Here is a 17,833-nt window from a genome sequence, read left to right as displayed (position 1 = left end):
TCCAGAAATAAATATAATTTCCAGACAGAAATTCACCCACCCAATACTCCAACCAGAGGGAGTAAGCATGTTCTGATGCTAAGATTCCACACAAAAATAAACCTATATTTCTCTTCTGGTCTGAGAGCTGTCAGTCAACGTGGGGTACCAAACAGTGAGTAACAGTTGAGAGCAGCCCAGGGGTGACGAGGTCGCTAGGGGTTACCATGGAACCATCCATCATGGCCAGGGAGCCAGGGACACACTCTGGCCTTGTGGTGCAGCAGACCCATGTTTATCCTACAGGGGCTGAGCAGTAGGCATACTACATAATGTGTGTGTGTGTGTGTGTGTGTGTGTGTGTGTGTGTGTGTGTGTGTGTGTGTGTGTGTGTGTGTGTGTGTGTGTGTGTGTGTGTGTGTGTGTGTGTGTGTGTGTGTGTGGTGGTCTCACACAGTAGGGAGCTCACATCAGGCACATACTGTTCAGCTAAAATACAGAGACATCTGCCTCATCTCTACTCCATCTCTTTCATTTGTGTAAGATTATGTTTTCTCTCTTTCCTAAATATATCATATCTATTCTTCTATGAATACACTAGGTGACTGACGGCATACCTACTTTACAGTACTGCATGTCATGACTTGGAATGCACTGCTGTTTTCAGCCTTTGTTTCATTTACAGTACATACAGCCAAATAAAACAAAGTATTTCAACAGTAACTGGGAGCTTATACTCATGAACACTGGAAAGCCAGTTAATCCAGCAGTATTGGCCACGATGAACTGATCACAGTGATACGAATTAAAAACAATGTTGTGTGTCACAGTGTCTCTGTAAAATGGAAGCTTGGATTTCTGCTGTTTTCTTATTTCTGTTCACTCTTGTTTATCTTCCCATGGCCAATTGCTTACTGCTTGATGCTACAGTACATCCCTCAACTAAGACAGTTAGGAACTTCAAGGAGTTGGAAGGACTTCAGAACTTCATGTCACAGTTACCAGGATGCAGTGTTGATTAAAACCAGATACAGTACATTTCCTCAAATTCACTCCCTTCCTCAACTTCACCCCCTGCATTGATGAAAGAAAAGGCTGCAACTTGATTCTTGCCATAGAATAAATCCATACCAAAATCCTAAGGGATTCTGTTGGGCAGTACTGTTACTTATACAGACATGATTTAGGATGAAGCCTTACTTAAGATAAAAGGTCTGATGCATTTAGAGTAACAGCAAGACAGCACAAAGTTGATATAGACCTAGGTAATGTCGCCTAAAACCAAGAGGCAACACATCAAATCATCTGCATAACCATTACCATTACATGTGTTCAGATTTAGATTACTTCACTTGCCACCACAAACACTTAAGTTTAATGTGGAACATAATAACTTTGGACAATATGTTCTGTATGAGACACTCTTCCATCCCTGAATAGATGCTGCTACAGTTTAGCAAGGGAGTCTTTGATAGGCTGTGACAAATCACTGAGCCTGTCTCCCACTGCGCAGGGATGATGTAAGCTGTACTGTATATGAATGATCTGCAGTGCAGACCTCTTCAACCATGGTTTTTTGTGGATAGGGAAGGCGGCCCTTTTAACGTTTAGCCTAAACCCCCTTTACCCTATCTCATAATACAGTGGGGAAAAAAGGATTTAGTCAGCCACCAATTGTGCAAGTTCTCCCACTTAAAAAGATGAGAGAGGCCTGTAATTTTCATCATAGGTACACGTCAACTATGACAGACGAATTGAGAAGAAAAAAATCCAGAAAATCACATTGTAGGATTTTTTATGAATTTATTTGCAAGTTATGGTGGAAAATAAGTATTTGGTCACCTACAAACAAGCATGATTTCTGGCTCTCACAGACCTGTAACTTCTTCTTTAAGAGGCTCCTCTGTCCACTCGTTACCTGTATTAATGGCACCTGTTTGAACTTGTTATCAGTATGAAAGACACCTGTCCACAACCTCAAACAGTCACACTCCAAACTCCACTATGGCCAAGACCAAAGAGCTGTCAAAGGACACCAGAAACAAAATTGTAGACCTGCACCAGGCTGGGAAGACTGAATCTGCAATAGGTAAGCAGCTTGGTTTGAAGAAATCAACTGTGGGAGCAATTATTAGGAAATGGAAGACATACAAGACCACTGATAATCGCCTCGATCTGGGGCTCCACGCAAGATCTCACCCCGTGGGGTCAAAATGATCACAAGAACGGTGAGCAAAAATCCCAGAACCACACGGGGGGACCTATTGAATGACCTGCAGAGAGCTGGGACCAAAGTAACAAAGCCTACCATCAGTAACACACTACGCCGCCAGGGACTCAAATCCTGCAGTGCCAGACGTGTCCCCCTGCTTAAGCCAGTACATGTCCAGGCCTGTCTGAAGTTTGCTAGAGTGCATTTGGATGATCCAGAAGAGGATTGGGAGAATGTCATATGGTCAGATGAAACCAAAATATAACTTTTTGGTAAAAACTCAACTCGTCGTGTTTGGAGGACAAAGAATGCTGAGTTGCATCCAAAGAACACCATACCTACTGTGAAGCATGGGGGTGGAAACATCATGCTTTGGGGCTGTTTTTTCTGCAAAGGGACCAGGACGACTGATCCGTGTAAAGGAAAGAATGAATGGGGCCATGTATCGTGAGATTTTGAGTGAAAACCTCCTTCCATCAGCAAGGGCATTGAAGATGAAACGTGGCTGGGTCTTTCAGCATGACAATGATCCCAAACACACCGCCCGGGCAACGAAGGAGTGGCTTCGTAAGAAGCATTTCAAGGTCCTGGAGTGGCCTAGCCAGTCTCCAGATCTCAACCCCATAGAAAATCTTTGGAGGGAGTTGAAAGTCCGTGTTGCCCAGCGACAGCCCCAAAACATCACTGCTCTAGAGGAGATCTGCATGGAGGAATGGGCCAAAATACCAGCAACAGTGTGTGAAAACCTTTTGAAGAATTACAGAAAACGTTTGACCTGTGTCATTGCCAACAAAGGGTATATAACAAAGTATTGAGAAACTTTTGTTACTGACCAAATACTTATTTTCCACCATAATTTGCAAATAAATTCATAAAAAATCCTACAATGCAATTTTCTGGATTTTTTTTCTAATTTTGTCTGTCATAGTTGATGTGTACCTATGATGAAAATTACAGGCCTCTCTCATCTTTTTAAGTGGGAGAACTTGCACAATTGTTGGCTGACTAAATACTTGTTTTCCCCACTGTAAAAAGTGAGCTCTATAGGAGAAAGCACTGCCTCCAGCTGTTTGCTTAGAAACTCTAGGACCAATAAGGAGGCCTGTCTTGTGACGGTAGCGTACGTTTACATTTGTTTTTACATTTACGTCATTTAGCAGATGCTCTTATCCAGAGCGACTTACAAATTGGTGCATTCACCTTATAGCCAGTGGGATAACCACTTTACAATATGTATTTTTTTTTCTTTCTTTGGGGTGGGGTAAGGGGGAGTAAAGGATTACTTTATCCTATCCCAGGTATTCCTTAAAGAGGTGGGGTTTCAAGTGTCTCTGGAAGGTGGTGAGTGATTCCACTGTCCTGGCGTCGTGAGGGAGCTTGTTCCACCATTGGGGTGCCAGAGTGGTGAACAGTCTTGACTGGGCTGAGCGGGAACTGTGCTTCCGCAGAGGTAGGGGGGCCAGCAGGCCAGAGGTGGATGAACGCAATGCCCTCGTTTGGGTGTAGGGACTGATCAGAGCCTGAAGGTACGGAGGTGCCGTTCCCCTCACAGCTCGGTAGGCAAGCACCATGGTCTTGTAGCAGATGTGAGCTTCAACTGGAAGCCAGTGAAGTGTGCGGAGGAGCGGGGTGACGTGAGAGAACTTGGGAAGGTTGAACACCAGACGGGCTGCGGCATTCTGGATGAGTTGTAGGGGTTTAATGGCACAGGCAGGGAGCCCAGCCAACAGCGAGTTGCAGTAATCCAGACGGGAGATGACAAGTGCCTGGATTAGGACCTGTGCCGCTTCCTGTGTAAGGCAGGGTCGTACTCTCCGAATGTTGTACAGCATGAACCTACAGGATCGGGTCACCGCCTTGATGTTAGCGGAGAAACGACAGGGTGTTGTCCAGGGTCATGCCAAGGCTCTTCGCACTCTGGGAGGAGGACACAACGGAGTTGTCAACCGTGATGGCGAGATCATGGAACGGGCAGTCCTTCCCGGGAGGAAGAGCAGCTCCGTCTTGCTGAGGTTCAGCTTGAGGTGGTGATCCGTCATCCACACTGATATGTCTGCCAGACATGCAGAGATGCGATTCGCCACCTGGTTATCAGAAGGGGGAAAGGAGAAGATTAGTTGTGTGTCGTCTGCGTAGCAATGATAGGAGAGGCCATGTGAGGATATGACAGAGCCAAGTGACTTGGTGTATAGCGAGAATAGGAGAGGGCCTAGAACTGAGCCCTGGGGGACACCAGTGGTGAGAGCACGTGGTGCGGAGACAAATTCTCGCCACGCCACTTGGTAGGAGCGACCAGTCAGGTAGGACGCGATCCAAGAGTGAGCCGCGCCGGAGATCCAACTCGGAGAGGGTGGAGAGGAGGATCTGATGGTTCACAGTATCAAAAGGCAGCAGACAGGTCTAGAAGGATGAGAGCAGAGGAGAGAGAGTTAGCTTTAGCAGTGCGGAGAGCCTCCGTGACACAGAGAAGAGCAGTCTCAGTTGAATGACCAGTCTTGAAACCTGACTGGTTTGGATCAAGAAGGTCATTCAGAGAGATAGCAAGAGAATTGGCTAAAGACGGCACGCTCAAGAGTTTTGGAGAGAAAAGAAAGAAGGGATACTGGTCTGTAGTTGTTGACATCGGAGGGATCGAGTGTTGGTTTTTTGAGAAGGGGTGCAACTCTCGCTCTCTTGAAGACGGAAGGGACATAGCCAGCGGTCAAGGATGAGTTGATCAGCGAGGTGAGGTAAGGGATAAGGTCACCGGAGATGGTCTGGAGAAGAGAGGAGGGGATAGGGTCAAGCGGGCAGGTTGTTGGTTGGCCGTCAGTCACAAGTCGCAAGATTTCATCTGGAGAGAGAGGGGAGAAAGAAGTCAAAGCATAGGGTAGGGCAGTGTGAGCAGGACCAGCAGTGTCATTTGACTTAACAAACGAGGATCGGATGTCGTCAACCTTCTTTTCAAAATGGTTGACGAAGTCATCCACAGAGAGGGAGGATGGGGGGGAGGGGGAGGAGGATTCAGCAGGGAGGAGAAGGTGGCAAAGAGCTTCCTAGGGTTAGATCCAGATGCTTGGAATTTAGAGTGGTAGAAAGTGGCTTTAGCAGCAGAAACAGATGAAGAAAATGTAGAGAAGAGGGAGTGAAAAGATGCCAGGTCCGCAGGGAGTCTAGTTTTCCTCCATTTCCGCTCAGCTGTCCGGAGCCCTGTTCTGTGAGCTCGCAATGAGTCGTCAAGCCACGGAGCAGGAGGGGAGGACCGAGCCGGCCGGGAGGATAGGGGACATAGAGAGTCAAAGGATGCAGAAAGGGAGGAGAGGAGGGTTGAGGAGGCAGAATCAGGAGATTGGAGGGAGAAGGATTGAGCAGAGGGAAGAGATGATAGGATGGAAGAGGAAAGAGTAGCGGGAGAGAGAGCGAAGGTTGCGATGGCGCATTACCATCTGAGTAGGGGCAGAGTGAGTAGTGTTGGAGGAGAGCGCGAGAGAAAAGGATACAAAGTAGTGGTCGGAGACATGGAGGGGAGTTGCAGTGAGATTAGTAGAAGAACAGCATCTAGTAAAGATGAGGTCAAGCATATTGCCTGCCTTGTGAGTAGGGGGGGATTGTGAGAGGGTGAGGTCAAAAGAGGAGAGGAGTGGAAAGAAGGAGGCAGAGAGAAATGAGTCAAAGGTAGACGTAGGGAGGTTGAAGTCACTCAGAACTGTGAGGGGTGAGCCATCCTCAGGAAAGGAACTTATCAAGGCGTCAAGCTCATTGATGAACTCTCCAAGGGAACCTGGAGGGCGATAAATGACAAAGATGTTAAGCTTGAATGGGCTAGTGACTGTGACAGCATGGAATTCAAATGAGGAGATAGACAGATGGGTCAGGGGGAAAAGAGAGAATGTCCACTTGGGAGAGATGAGGATTCCTGTGCCACCACCCCGCTGACCAGATGCTCTCGGGGTATGTGAGAACACATGGTCAGACGAGGAGAGAGCAGTAGGAGTAGCAGTGTTTTCAGTGGTAATCCATGTTTCCGTCAGAAGTCGAGGGACTGGAGGGTAGCATAGGCTGAGATGAACTCTGCCTTGTTGGCCGCAGAACGGCAGTTCCAGAGGCTGCCGGAGACCTGGAACTCCACGTGGGTCGTGCGTGCAGGGACCACCAGGTTGGAGAGGCAGCAGCCACGCGGTGTGAGGCGTTTGTATAGCCTGTGCGGAGATGAGAGAACAGGGATAGACAGAGGCATACTTGACAGGCTACAGAAAATGGCTACAATAATGCAAAGGAGATCGGAATGAAATGAACTAAACATCTGGGAAAGCGAGAGAGCGGGGGGGCCAGTATGAAAAAATATATATAATAATGTATGCACTAACTGTAAGTCGCTCTGGATAAGAGCGTCTGCTAAATGACTAAAATGTAAAATGTAAATTTACGTTTCACTGAAACACCCAAATATAACTCTCCAACTTCCACCTCGGAAACTATAATTGTTGTAAACTACAGCGGTTCAATGTTTTCTAGGAATAGACTAACTTAGTTTATTCAGCTAGCTAACTTGGTACAGTATTCTTCCGTGAAAACCGTCCAGGGCACCTAGTCATGACGCCACAGCCAACTAGCATCCCGGGCTCCAACAACACGGTTTAGCACCAACACTCGGCCACAACAAACCACCAGTGTGTCAACATGCCAAGCAGATCATTCATGTCCGTGTCTAACGTTGTGGGTTAGTCCCGACAGCTTGAGCGAGTCCGTCGTCAACTTATTCAGCCAGTTAGTTAGCTAGAATAGTTAGCATACTAGCTAGCCATTGCTTTCTGCCAACGAAGAAACCCGTCACACAGAGAGAGCCAAGCTAACGTTAACTAGTCACCCATGTCCCGAATTCCCTTGAACGACTCTGGCTACCAGTATGTAAAAACAAAACACAAATATAGGTTATAACTTACCCCTAGCAGCTACTGTTAGCTAGCCAAGTGCAAAGCTAGCCACTGAATCGATTCAGCCAGTTCGCGTCTGTTCGCTAGGTCGTTCCAGCTATTGTTTAGTAGCTATCCAGGTAGCAACAAGCTAGCTACATTTCGAGCACAGTAGCTACTTACTACCTCATGTTAACGCTTCAGACAATGAGGTTAGAAAAACAGCTGAATGGTAGGCGTAATTACAGGTACTCTCAAGCGTGAAACAACTATCCACAGTTGCTAATAGTTACCAGTAGCTACCCGCTAGCTAGTCCAGGTAGTGGGTTAGCTAGCCTCGTTGCTCACCGGGCTCAGCCGAATACAATACCTAAAATAATTACATACAATAACCCACGATAACTACCTACAATACCTAACTACAATCTAACTACATAGTTTAAGCTTTACTCGACACCATATAAGCCATATAAGCCAAGCTTACCTCCCGCCAGAGAGAGACACAACCTCACCCGACAACAACGACACAGTAGGTACGTGTAGGTATGTATGGCAGGACCAAATTGTAGAGAGAGGTAGGAGCAAATCCATATAATGCTTTGTAGGTTAAAAGTAACACCTTGAAATCTGCCCTAGCCTTAACATGAAGCCAGAGGCTAGCACTGGAGTAATATGATCAAATTATTTGCTTCTAGTCAAGATTCTAGCAACTGTATTTAGCACTAGCTGAAGTTTATTTAGTGCTTTATCTGGGAGAGTAGAGCCGGAGAGTAGAGCATTGCAGTAGTCTAATCTTGAAGTGACAAAAGCATGGATGAGCTTTTCTGCATCATTTTTGGACAAAAGTTTCTGATTTTTGCAATGTTACTAAGATGGAAAATATCTGCTCTTGAAATATATTAGATATGTTATTCAAAAGAGAGATCAGGGTCCAGAGTAATGCCAAGGTCCTTACCAGTTTTATTTGAGACGACTGTACAACCATCGAGATTCATCTCTGTTTTGTCCGAGTCTAAAAGTAAAAAAATAAGTCGCCACTCATTTCCTCATGTCTGAAACACAGGCTTTAAGGGGAGGCAATTTTGGGGCTTCATCATATTTCATCGAAATGTACAGCTGTGTGTTGTCTGCATAGCAGTGAAAGTTGACATTGTGTTTCCAAATGACATCACCAAGAGGTAGCATACATAATGAAAACAACAGTGGTCCTAGAATGGAACCTTGAGGAACACCGAAACATACCATTGATTTATCAGAGGACAACCCATCCACAGAGAATAACTGATATCTTTCAGACAGATAAGATCTAAACCAGGCAAGAACTTGTCCGCATAGACCAATTAATGTTTCCAATTACTCCAAAAGAATGTGGTAATCAATGGTGTCGAAAGCGGCACTTAGGTCTAGGAGCACGAGGACAGACGCAGATCTGTCGCCATTAAAAGGTAATTTACCACCTTCACGAGTGCGGTCTCAGTACTATGATGGGGTATAAAACCAGACTGGAGTGCTTCGTATACATTATTTGTCTTCAGGAAGGCAGTGAAACAGCTTTTTCCAAAATGTTTGAGAAGAATGGGAGATTCGATATAGGCTGATAGTAAAAAAAACAGATCTGGGTCAAGGTTTGGCTTTTTCAGGAGAGGCTTTATTACTGCCACTTTTAGTGAGTTTGGTATACATCCGGAGGATAGGGAGACATTTATTATGTTCAACATAGGAGGTCCAAGCACAGGAAATATCTATTTCAGTAGTTTAGTTGGAATAGGGTCCAGTAGACAGCTGGAAGGTTTAGAGGCCATGATGGCTATTTCCGTGAATGTGTCAAGAGATACAGGATTTAAAAAATGTGAGTGTCTCCATTGATCCGAGGTCCTGGCAGTTCTGTGCAAACTCAGGAAAACTGAGTTTTGGAGAAATATGCATATTCAAAGAGGAGTCCGTAATTTGTTTTCTAATGATCATGATCTTTTCATTGAATAAGTTCATGAATTGATCACTGCTGAAGTGAAGGCCATCCTCACTTGGGGAATACTGCTTCTTAGTTAACTTTGCGACAGTATAAAAAATACATGTTTTATTGTTTTTATTCTCCTCAATCAGGTTGGAAAAGTAGGCAGAAAACAGTTTCCAACCAGCGATTGAGTTGTGTGAGTCTGCTGTATAGCTCATCACCCATCTGCTGTATAGCTCATCACCCATCTGCTGTAGAGCTCATCACCCGTCTGCTGTAGAGCTCATCACTTGTCTCTGGGGGCCAGTGACAATTACTTGATGCCGACACATCTTTCTATCTAAATTACACGCTGGAGCTGTGTTGCGCTTGGTGACCTCTGACTGTTTCATCCTTACATAATTGGTGCCAACGTGGATAACAATATCCCAATACTCTCTACACTCTCCAGTTTACCTGCCTCCTGGTAAAAAAATGTACGATCACTGGATGATTATTTTTAAGTCTAAAATTGCGGGTAATGGAGTTGCCAATGACTTGGGTTTTCAATTTGTCAGAGCTAATGGTTGGAGGCTTCGGCGGCTCAGACCCCTTAACGGGTGGAGGAGAGACCTGACAAGGCTCGGCTCTGACTGACTAGGTGCTTAGTGGGGAAAACCGGTTGGAAGTTTCTATCAGCTGTATGAGCGACTCCGGTTGAGCATGCAGACACCATTTATTTCCAGAAGCCATGAGAAAATTGTCCGGCTGAGGGGAATGTGGGGGGGGATTAACACTACTACCTGTACTTACTGGTGGCACAGACGCTGTTTCATCCTTTCCTATACTTAAATTGCCCTTGCCTAATGATTGCGTCTGAAGCCGGGCTTGCAACTCCTCTATCCTCACCATAAGGCCATAGTTCTCAGCGACTGCAATGAGAAGGTGTAATGTTACTTTGCGTTTTTGGCTGGTGGAGGTCCTGCAGATCTATGCCCAGATAAAGTGTCCGGGATGAAAAAATTGAAAAAAGTCGAGTGTGGAAAATGTTAAAATGTTTAGGAACACAAGACTTCAAACGAAAGCTGTGGATGTTTACAGTCATACAGAGGTTCAGAGCCGGCAAGTGACTTCTTTGATTTTTGGATGGCTTTTAAAATATTCCTATATATTGTTGACTAAGACCGTATTTAGTACTGTGATAAAACGTAATGTCTTATTGAATAACATAAAGCAGGAGAGCTAATGCAATAGAACACTGGTTCAGTCTTGTTGTTATCAATCCAACATATTAGAAACACAAGTTGGTGAGTGGACAGTACATCAACTCAGACAAGACCAGGTGCAGCCAAATTAGACACCAGAAAATTACGTCTAGAATCATCTGTTTGTAGTACTAGTTGAGAGACAACACCAACGAAGCCATAGCCTTAAACCAATCACCTCGTTAATGAATATCCAGTATCAAACTTCCTCAGGGATACGTACGTCAGGAGGTCCATGTGGTGCAAAGAGGTAGGCTACATTTGGTTTATTTTCCACATAATGTGGCCCCTGCTGATGGGCATATCATCAGTGAACAGAGCAGAACAGAGCAGAGCTGAGCAGAGCAGAAATAACTCATTTGACTGCAGCTTTCTTCCTCCTTTCCTTCCCAGATTAATTCCTACTCTGACGGATGCCGTTAACAAACAAACAGCTTTCTCAACACACTCTTTCACTAACAAAGAAGCCCATCTGTGAAACATTTAAAGTAAGAACCCACTCTTCCTTGATTTATCCCATGTGTGCGTATTTGGTTTACAATGTATTGATTGGTCGCTATTTCAATATAGGAGTAACATTTTCCTCTGACATTTTTATTGGAATTTTTTTATGTATTGTGGATTAGATTGAAAGAGAAGCGATCACCAGTTTAACTCCACGTGGTTATGGAGGAAGACCAGGGAATCACTTTAATGCTGAGCAATCAGCCTGCCTGTTCTCCATCTCCAGTCAGAGAGCTGGGTTCATATCAGACACCATCAAACTGCACTGTCAGATGCAGGTGCCATTCTAGTGAGCAAGGACAGGAAGAGCGGTAAAGAGACCGACACATTCTGGAGACAGATTCCCATCAGTACATGTGGAAAATGTATGTTCATGTTTTAATAGTAGTTGCTTTGATCTACTGTAAGATCGCTCCAAGAGGTTAGCTTGTAAAATGTGTGACCGACCAATGCTTTTAGTCTGATGTAAATTTTTGATATAAAATAACATATGTCTTGCTCCTTTTGTCCTCTTCCCTTTTCCAGGCCCTTTGTTTCCACAGAGACAGCTGGATCTTCTCAGTACAAGCAAAGATGCCAATATTTTTCCATTCACATTTGGGGGACAGAGAAGGGTCATTCATGGAAGTGAAATTCATGGAAGAGATCAATAATGATGAACACACAGTCAGTCCAGTAAAAACAACTGCTCTGGCTCAGTGAAGGATTGTTATTGGAACTATAAGGACTATTAATTGGGTAGATCTCATGCAGTCTTCAAGTGAGTGAGAAGAACCCTCTCAAAGTAATCGCTAGTTGCAAGCTCCACCCAATACCTAACTACTACTTTCTTTTCATTCAGTGGGTTTATTTTCAATACCTTTGAATCCACTATATGCATTTACTTTTATATAGTCAACCATTTTCCAGGGATTGTTCAGCTAAGTAAAGCTAATCCCAAGAAGAACACTAGAGCACTCTCTTCACCTTTTCCAAATAGCTTTTCCTGTCCTATCTTAAACTACTGTATAGAACTGAGAACTCAAGGTTTCATTTGCAAATGTTTCTGATTAGAAATCCATAAATGCAAACTGTCTTTCATTCATAAATGCTCATTGATGTAGGCCTACTGCATTTTATCAGTTAGGTAGCAAATCAGTAGAATCTCAATAAAGGCAGGGTCTATTAGGTTTCTTGTTGGCTGCTAAATTAATAACTTCAGTGAGTTGATGTCATGATGTGAAAGCAAAATGCCTATTCAAAATAGAAAAATGTGGTCAGCTATGACAATAAACATTATGTTTTAGGTATTTTAATCTATATAAACGTTGAATTTCAGGTTACAGTCAAGTTAAAGCCTGGCATTTCAGTGTTGTCAGTATCACATTCCCCCTGCCTCATAACAATGTGTTTAAACAATGGAGGGTTATAAACGCAAATCTTATATATTTGACTATTTGGTCGTCAAGAGGTTAGGGCTCGCCTGATGGACAGGAGACTACTAGCCTCATGTTTATACCTATAGCAGTGAGAGGCAACATCTGAATCACATTATAATGGATGCAGCTCAAGGGAAAAGCCAGACATCCTGCACATTGTAAAAACCCACAGTTTCCCTTAATTATTTTATTTTACACCAAGTTACAATAAAAGCAGAGAAGTAACATGCTTACATAACAGTGTACCATTTATAATATGGTAACATGTTGTAGCCTGCTGTTTCAGCCTACCAATATTTCTCTTCAGTCATCTTTGATCAAGTATCACAATCACACAGTCTGACCAAGAACGATGGCAACTGGTAATATTTTGTTATTATTACACACTCACTATTGGAAAACAAGTAACTACAGTGGCAAGAAAAAGTATGTGAACCCTTTGGAATTACCTGGATTTCTGCATAAATTGGTCATAAAGTTTGATCTGATCTTCATCTAAGTCACAACAATAGACAAACACAGTGTGCTTAAACTAATAACACACAAACAATTATACGTTTTCATGTCTTTATTGAACACACCGTGTAAACATCCACAGTGCAGGGTGGGAAAAGTATGTGAACCCTTGGATTTAATAACTGGTTGACCCTCCTTTGGCAGCAATAACCTCAACCAAATGTTTTCTGTAGTTGCGGATCAGACCTGCACAACGGTCAAGAGGAATTTTGGACCATTCCTCTTACAAAACTGTTTCAGTTCAGCAATATTCTTGGGATGTCTGGTGTGAACCGCTCTCTTGATGTCATGCCACAGCATCTCAATCGGGTTGAGGTCAGGACTGGGCCACTCCATCCAGAAGATGTATTTTCTTCTGTTGAAGCCATTCTGTTGTTGATTTACTTCTGTGTTTTGGGTCATTGTCCTGTTGCATCACCCAACTTCTGTTGAGCTTCAATTGGCGGACAGATAGCCTTACATTCTCCTGCAAAATGTATTGATAAACTTGGGAATTCATTTTTCAGTCGATGATAGCAAGCTGTCCAGGCCCTGAAGCAGCAAAGCAGCCACAAACCATGATGCTCCCTCCACCATACTTTACAGTTGGGATGAGGTTTTGATGTTGGTGTGCGGTGCCTTTTTTTCTCCACACATAGTGTTGTGTTTCCTTCCAAACAACTCAACTTTAGTTTAATCTGTCCACAGAATATTTTGACAGTAGCGCTGTGGAACATCCAGGTGCTCTTTTGCGAACTTCAGACGTGCAGCAGTGGCTTCTTCCGTGGTGTCCTCCCATGAACACCATTCTTGTTTAGTGTTTTACGTATTGTAGACTCGTCAACAGAGATGTTAGTATGGTCCAGAGATTTCTGTAAGTCTTTAGCTGACACTCTAGGATTCTTCTTAACCTCATTGAGCATTCTGCGCTGTGCTCTTGCAGTCATCTTTGCAGGACGGCCACTCCTAGGGAGAATAGCAACAGTGCTGAACTTTCTCAATTTATAGACAATTTGTCTTACCGTGGACTGATGAACATCAAGGCTTTTAGAGATACTTTTGTAACCCTTTCCAGCTTTATGCAAGTCAACTATTCTTAATCTTAGGTTTTCTGAGATCTCTTTTGTTCGAGATGTGTATTTTATAGGGCAGGGCAGCTCTAACCAACATCTACAATCTTGTCTCATTGATTGGACTCTAGGTTAGCTGACTCCTGACTCCAATTAGCTTTTGGAGAAGTCATAAGCCTAGGGGTTCACATACTTTTTCCAACCTACACTGTGAATGTTTAAATGATGTATTCAATATAGAAAAATACAATAATTTGTGTGTTATTAGTTTAAGCACACTGTGTTTGTCTATTGTCGTGACTTAGATGAAGATCATATCAAATTTTATGACCAATTTATGCAGAAATCCAGGTAATTCCAAAGGGTTCACATACTTTTTCTTGCCACTGTATATTTATATTTAACCATCTAGTAGCCTTACAAAATGTAATTTCTTGCTGCAAACTAAATAGTGTGCCACAAAATGTTGCCAGAAGTTTGCAAATGTTTGCCACTAGCAACAATTATATTTATTGCCGCTAGTGGCGGCATAATCACTGATCAAGGCAAACAACTATCTCAAAAATCTATTTTAATCTGTGGAACAACCTTTGGCAATGTATTGCCAGTGGCAAACAGTTTACCAGAAAGTTGTTTCTGGTGAACACATGAGTTCCAAGACCAGTAACCGTTGACGACCAGTCAGGGGGAGAAGAATAATGTCACGATCGTTAGACGGAGTAGACCAAGGCGCAGCGTGATGAACGAACATCTTTCTTTATTTAATGAATACACGATAAACAAAACGATGACGTGACGTCCTAGGTTAACAACCAACACGGAACAAACCCAAACGGAACAAGATCCCACAACTATTGTGGGAAAACAGCCTCTATAAATATGGCTCCCAATCAGAGACAACCAGCAACAGCTGACACTCGTTGCCTCTGATTGGGAACCACTCTGGCCAACACAGAAATACAATACATAGAATATACATACCCTGGCTCAACATATAGAGTCCCCAGAGCCAGGGTGTGACAAATAATCTGTTGGAAATGGAAACCAAGCGATCTAGCTACCTACCAAAGTTGTCCATCAGTGTCTAACTTATTGATTTAACTTCCTAATAAACTTGTGTTATCTAATTGATGCCTAGTTAGTAATGTCATGTTTCATGGGATTCAGTGAAACATATTTTGTTGCTATATCAGTTTCAACCTGTCAGTGCCATTAAATGTTCAATCTCCAATGTTCACTCAAAAAGGCAATAGTTCTGAACTGGGTTTGATTTTGGATTTCTTGTGGATTTAATTATTTCATTTTGTTCATACTCTTTTAAAATTCCATTGGTTGAAAGCTCATTTATCAGTTATCGCTTGGCTCATCTACATTCTGAAGTTGTCCCTTTAAACATCCTAAGGTTAACATCCCCATAGCGTTCACATTTTTCTCATGTAAATGTTGTAGCTACATAAAAATATTAAATAAAAAATATGAAATAAACCATTTATTTGGGAAATATTCAGTCTGCTTTCTTCATTCGCATGCTGATGATTTCAAGGTTAATATTGTAGCACTCTGCATAATGATTTCATTGTGAGATAGATAAGAAAGTTGAATTGGATTAATTTTTAAGACATTTAATACATGTTGTTTAGTACATTTAGTATGTTTTGTATAGTTTTCTCTGTGAGTAGCAAATTAATTTAAAGTTATATGTGATTAGTTTTTTAAATAAAACATTTCAACATTGTTTGCTAGCTCAGCTGATTAGCTAGCTCTCAGTCTCATTGACCACCAAACATTGCTAATGCTAGCTAGCTACTCAATATAACTTGTTTTCTCAAAATGTATGCTAGCTAACTAAGTTAGCAATGTAATGAATACAACTCCCATCTGCTGTTGACATCAGAATACGATTTGAGAGCACTAATTAGCTCCAAAAGTGGTTATAGCTTTGACTGTATGCTGACAGTGAATTCAGAGCCATTCAGTGGCTAGCTAAATCACAAACATAATTTTACAAGGTTCCCGTGAAGCAATTGTAATGACAGTCCACCACAACATACCCAAGAGTTTCCTGATTAGCATGGGGTAGTCTGTGTTTAATTGTATTGTGTATTAGAAACACAATTTGAGATCATTGAGGGGATGTCACTAGTGGTTGAATGGGGAACTGGGCTTCACGGAAAAATGTTGCCAGAGGTTGCAACAGTAACCAAGTGGGGCGAGGTTTAGCGAAGGGTGAATTGTTTGCCACAAAACTAATTTGCATGTGAAAATATGAGCTTGCTGCAAATTAGCAGCGAATTGGCCAAAGATTTGCCACAACTGTTTGCCAGAAGCCTGTTTTTTCGGTAAGGGTATGGCTTGTAAAGTTCATTTAAATGCCTACATATAATTCTCATCTTAAGTTGATAATCACCCTGGATCGGACAGTATTCTGAATAAACACGTCATGTAAATAAACAATTAAAGTGGAATCCAGAAACCTGGTAACAAGACTATTACCTTGAGAAATAAACAATTCAGTCCTTATGCAAAATGAGAGAACAACAAAACCCATTTGACTACAACCAGTTGAAGACTGTCACAGCCAATTCTCTGCATGACTGCTTTTCTCAGCTTTGGTAAGCTTGTCTACACACTGACACATCATGAACACCCCTTGGCTCTGTCCATATTGAGCAACATGTTCCCAATCACTCTAACAAAGTCCAGTCATCTTCTTCAAACAACAACAAACCAAACACACAAACTCAATAATGCAAAGAACAACAAGAACAAAAACAACCCTGAGCTGAGAAGGATGAGGAGATTAAGAAATAAATCAACAGTTTAAATCATCCCCATCAGCCCCTCCAGCCCAATCTGGTGCCCTCTATAGAGCAGCCTGTTTCACAACCGAGAAAGCCTGCCCATTAGCTCTGGTCTAGGGTCCACTTTCTCTCATCCAATCCAAAGCTTAACTACTATTAGCTCAAACCAAAACTGGCATTGGACTAATGCTTGGGTGTATTTTCTCCATATCTCTATCAGCTGCTTCCTTCCTCCTACAGCGGCTCACATACAGTGGGGAAAAAAGTATTTAGTCAGCCACCAATTGTGCAAGTTCTCCCACTTAAAAAGATGAGAGAGGCCTGTAATTTTCATCATAGGTACACGTCAACTATGACGGACAAATTGAGATTTTTTTTCTCCAGAAAATCACATTGTAGGATTTTTAATGAATTTATTTGCAAATTATGGTGGAAAATAAGTATTTGGTCACCTACAAACAAGCAAGATTTCTGGCTCTCACAGACCTGTAACTTCTTCTTTAAGAGGCTCCTCTGTCCTCCACTCGTTACCTGTATTAATGGCACCTGTTTGAACTTGTTATCAGTATAAAAGACACCTGTCCACAACCTCAAACAGTCACACTCCAAACTCCACTATGGCCAAGACCAAAGAGTTGTCAAAGGACACCAGAAACAAAATTGTAGACCTGCACCAGGCTGGGAAGACTGAATCTGCAATAGGTAAGCAGCTTGGTTTGAAGAAATCAACTGTGGGAGCAATTATTAGGAAATAGAAGACATACAAGACCACTGATAATCTCCCTCGATCTGGGGCTCCACGCAAGATCTCACCCCGTGGGGTCAAAATGATCACAAGAACGGTGAGCAAAAATCCCAGAACCACACGGGGGGACCTAGTGAATGACCTGCAGAGAGCTGGGACCAAAGTAACAAAGCCTACCATCAGTAACACACTACGCCGCCAGGCCTGTCTGAAGTTTGCTAGAGTGCATTTGGATGATCCAGAAGAGGATTGGGAGAATGTCATATGGTCAGATGAAACCAAAATATAACTTTTTGGTAAAAACTCAACTCGTCGTGTTTGGAGGACAAAGAATGCTGAGTTGCATCCAAAGAACACCATACCTACTGTGAAGCATGGGGGTGGAAACATTATGCTTTGGGGCTGTTTTTCTGCAAAGGGACCAGGACGACTGATCTGTGTAAAGGAAAGAATGAATGGGGCCATGTATCGTGAGATTTTGAGTGAAAACCTCCTTCCATCAGCAAGGGCATTGAAGAT

The sequence above is a fragment of the Coregonus clupeaformis genome, chromosome 16 (genome assembly GCF_020615455.1).
Source record: "Coregonus clupeaformis isolate EN_2021a chromosome 16, ASM2061545v1, whole genome shotgun sequence".
Taxonomy (NCBI): domain Eukaryota; kingdom Metazoa; phylum Chordata; class Actinopteri; order Salmoniformes; family Salmonidae; genus Coregonus; species Coregonus clupeaformis.
The sequence above is the reverse complement of the archived record's forward strand: the minus strand, read 5'-3'. Positions refer to the sequence as shown.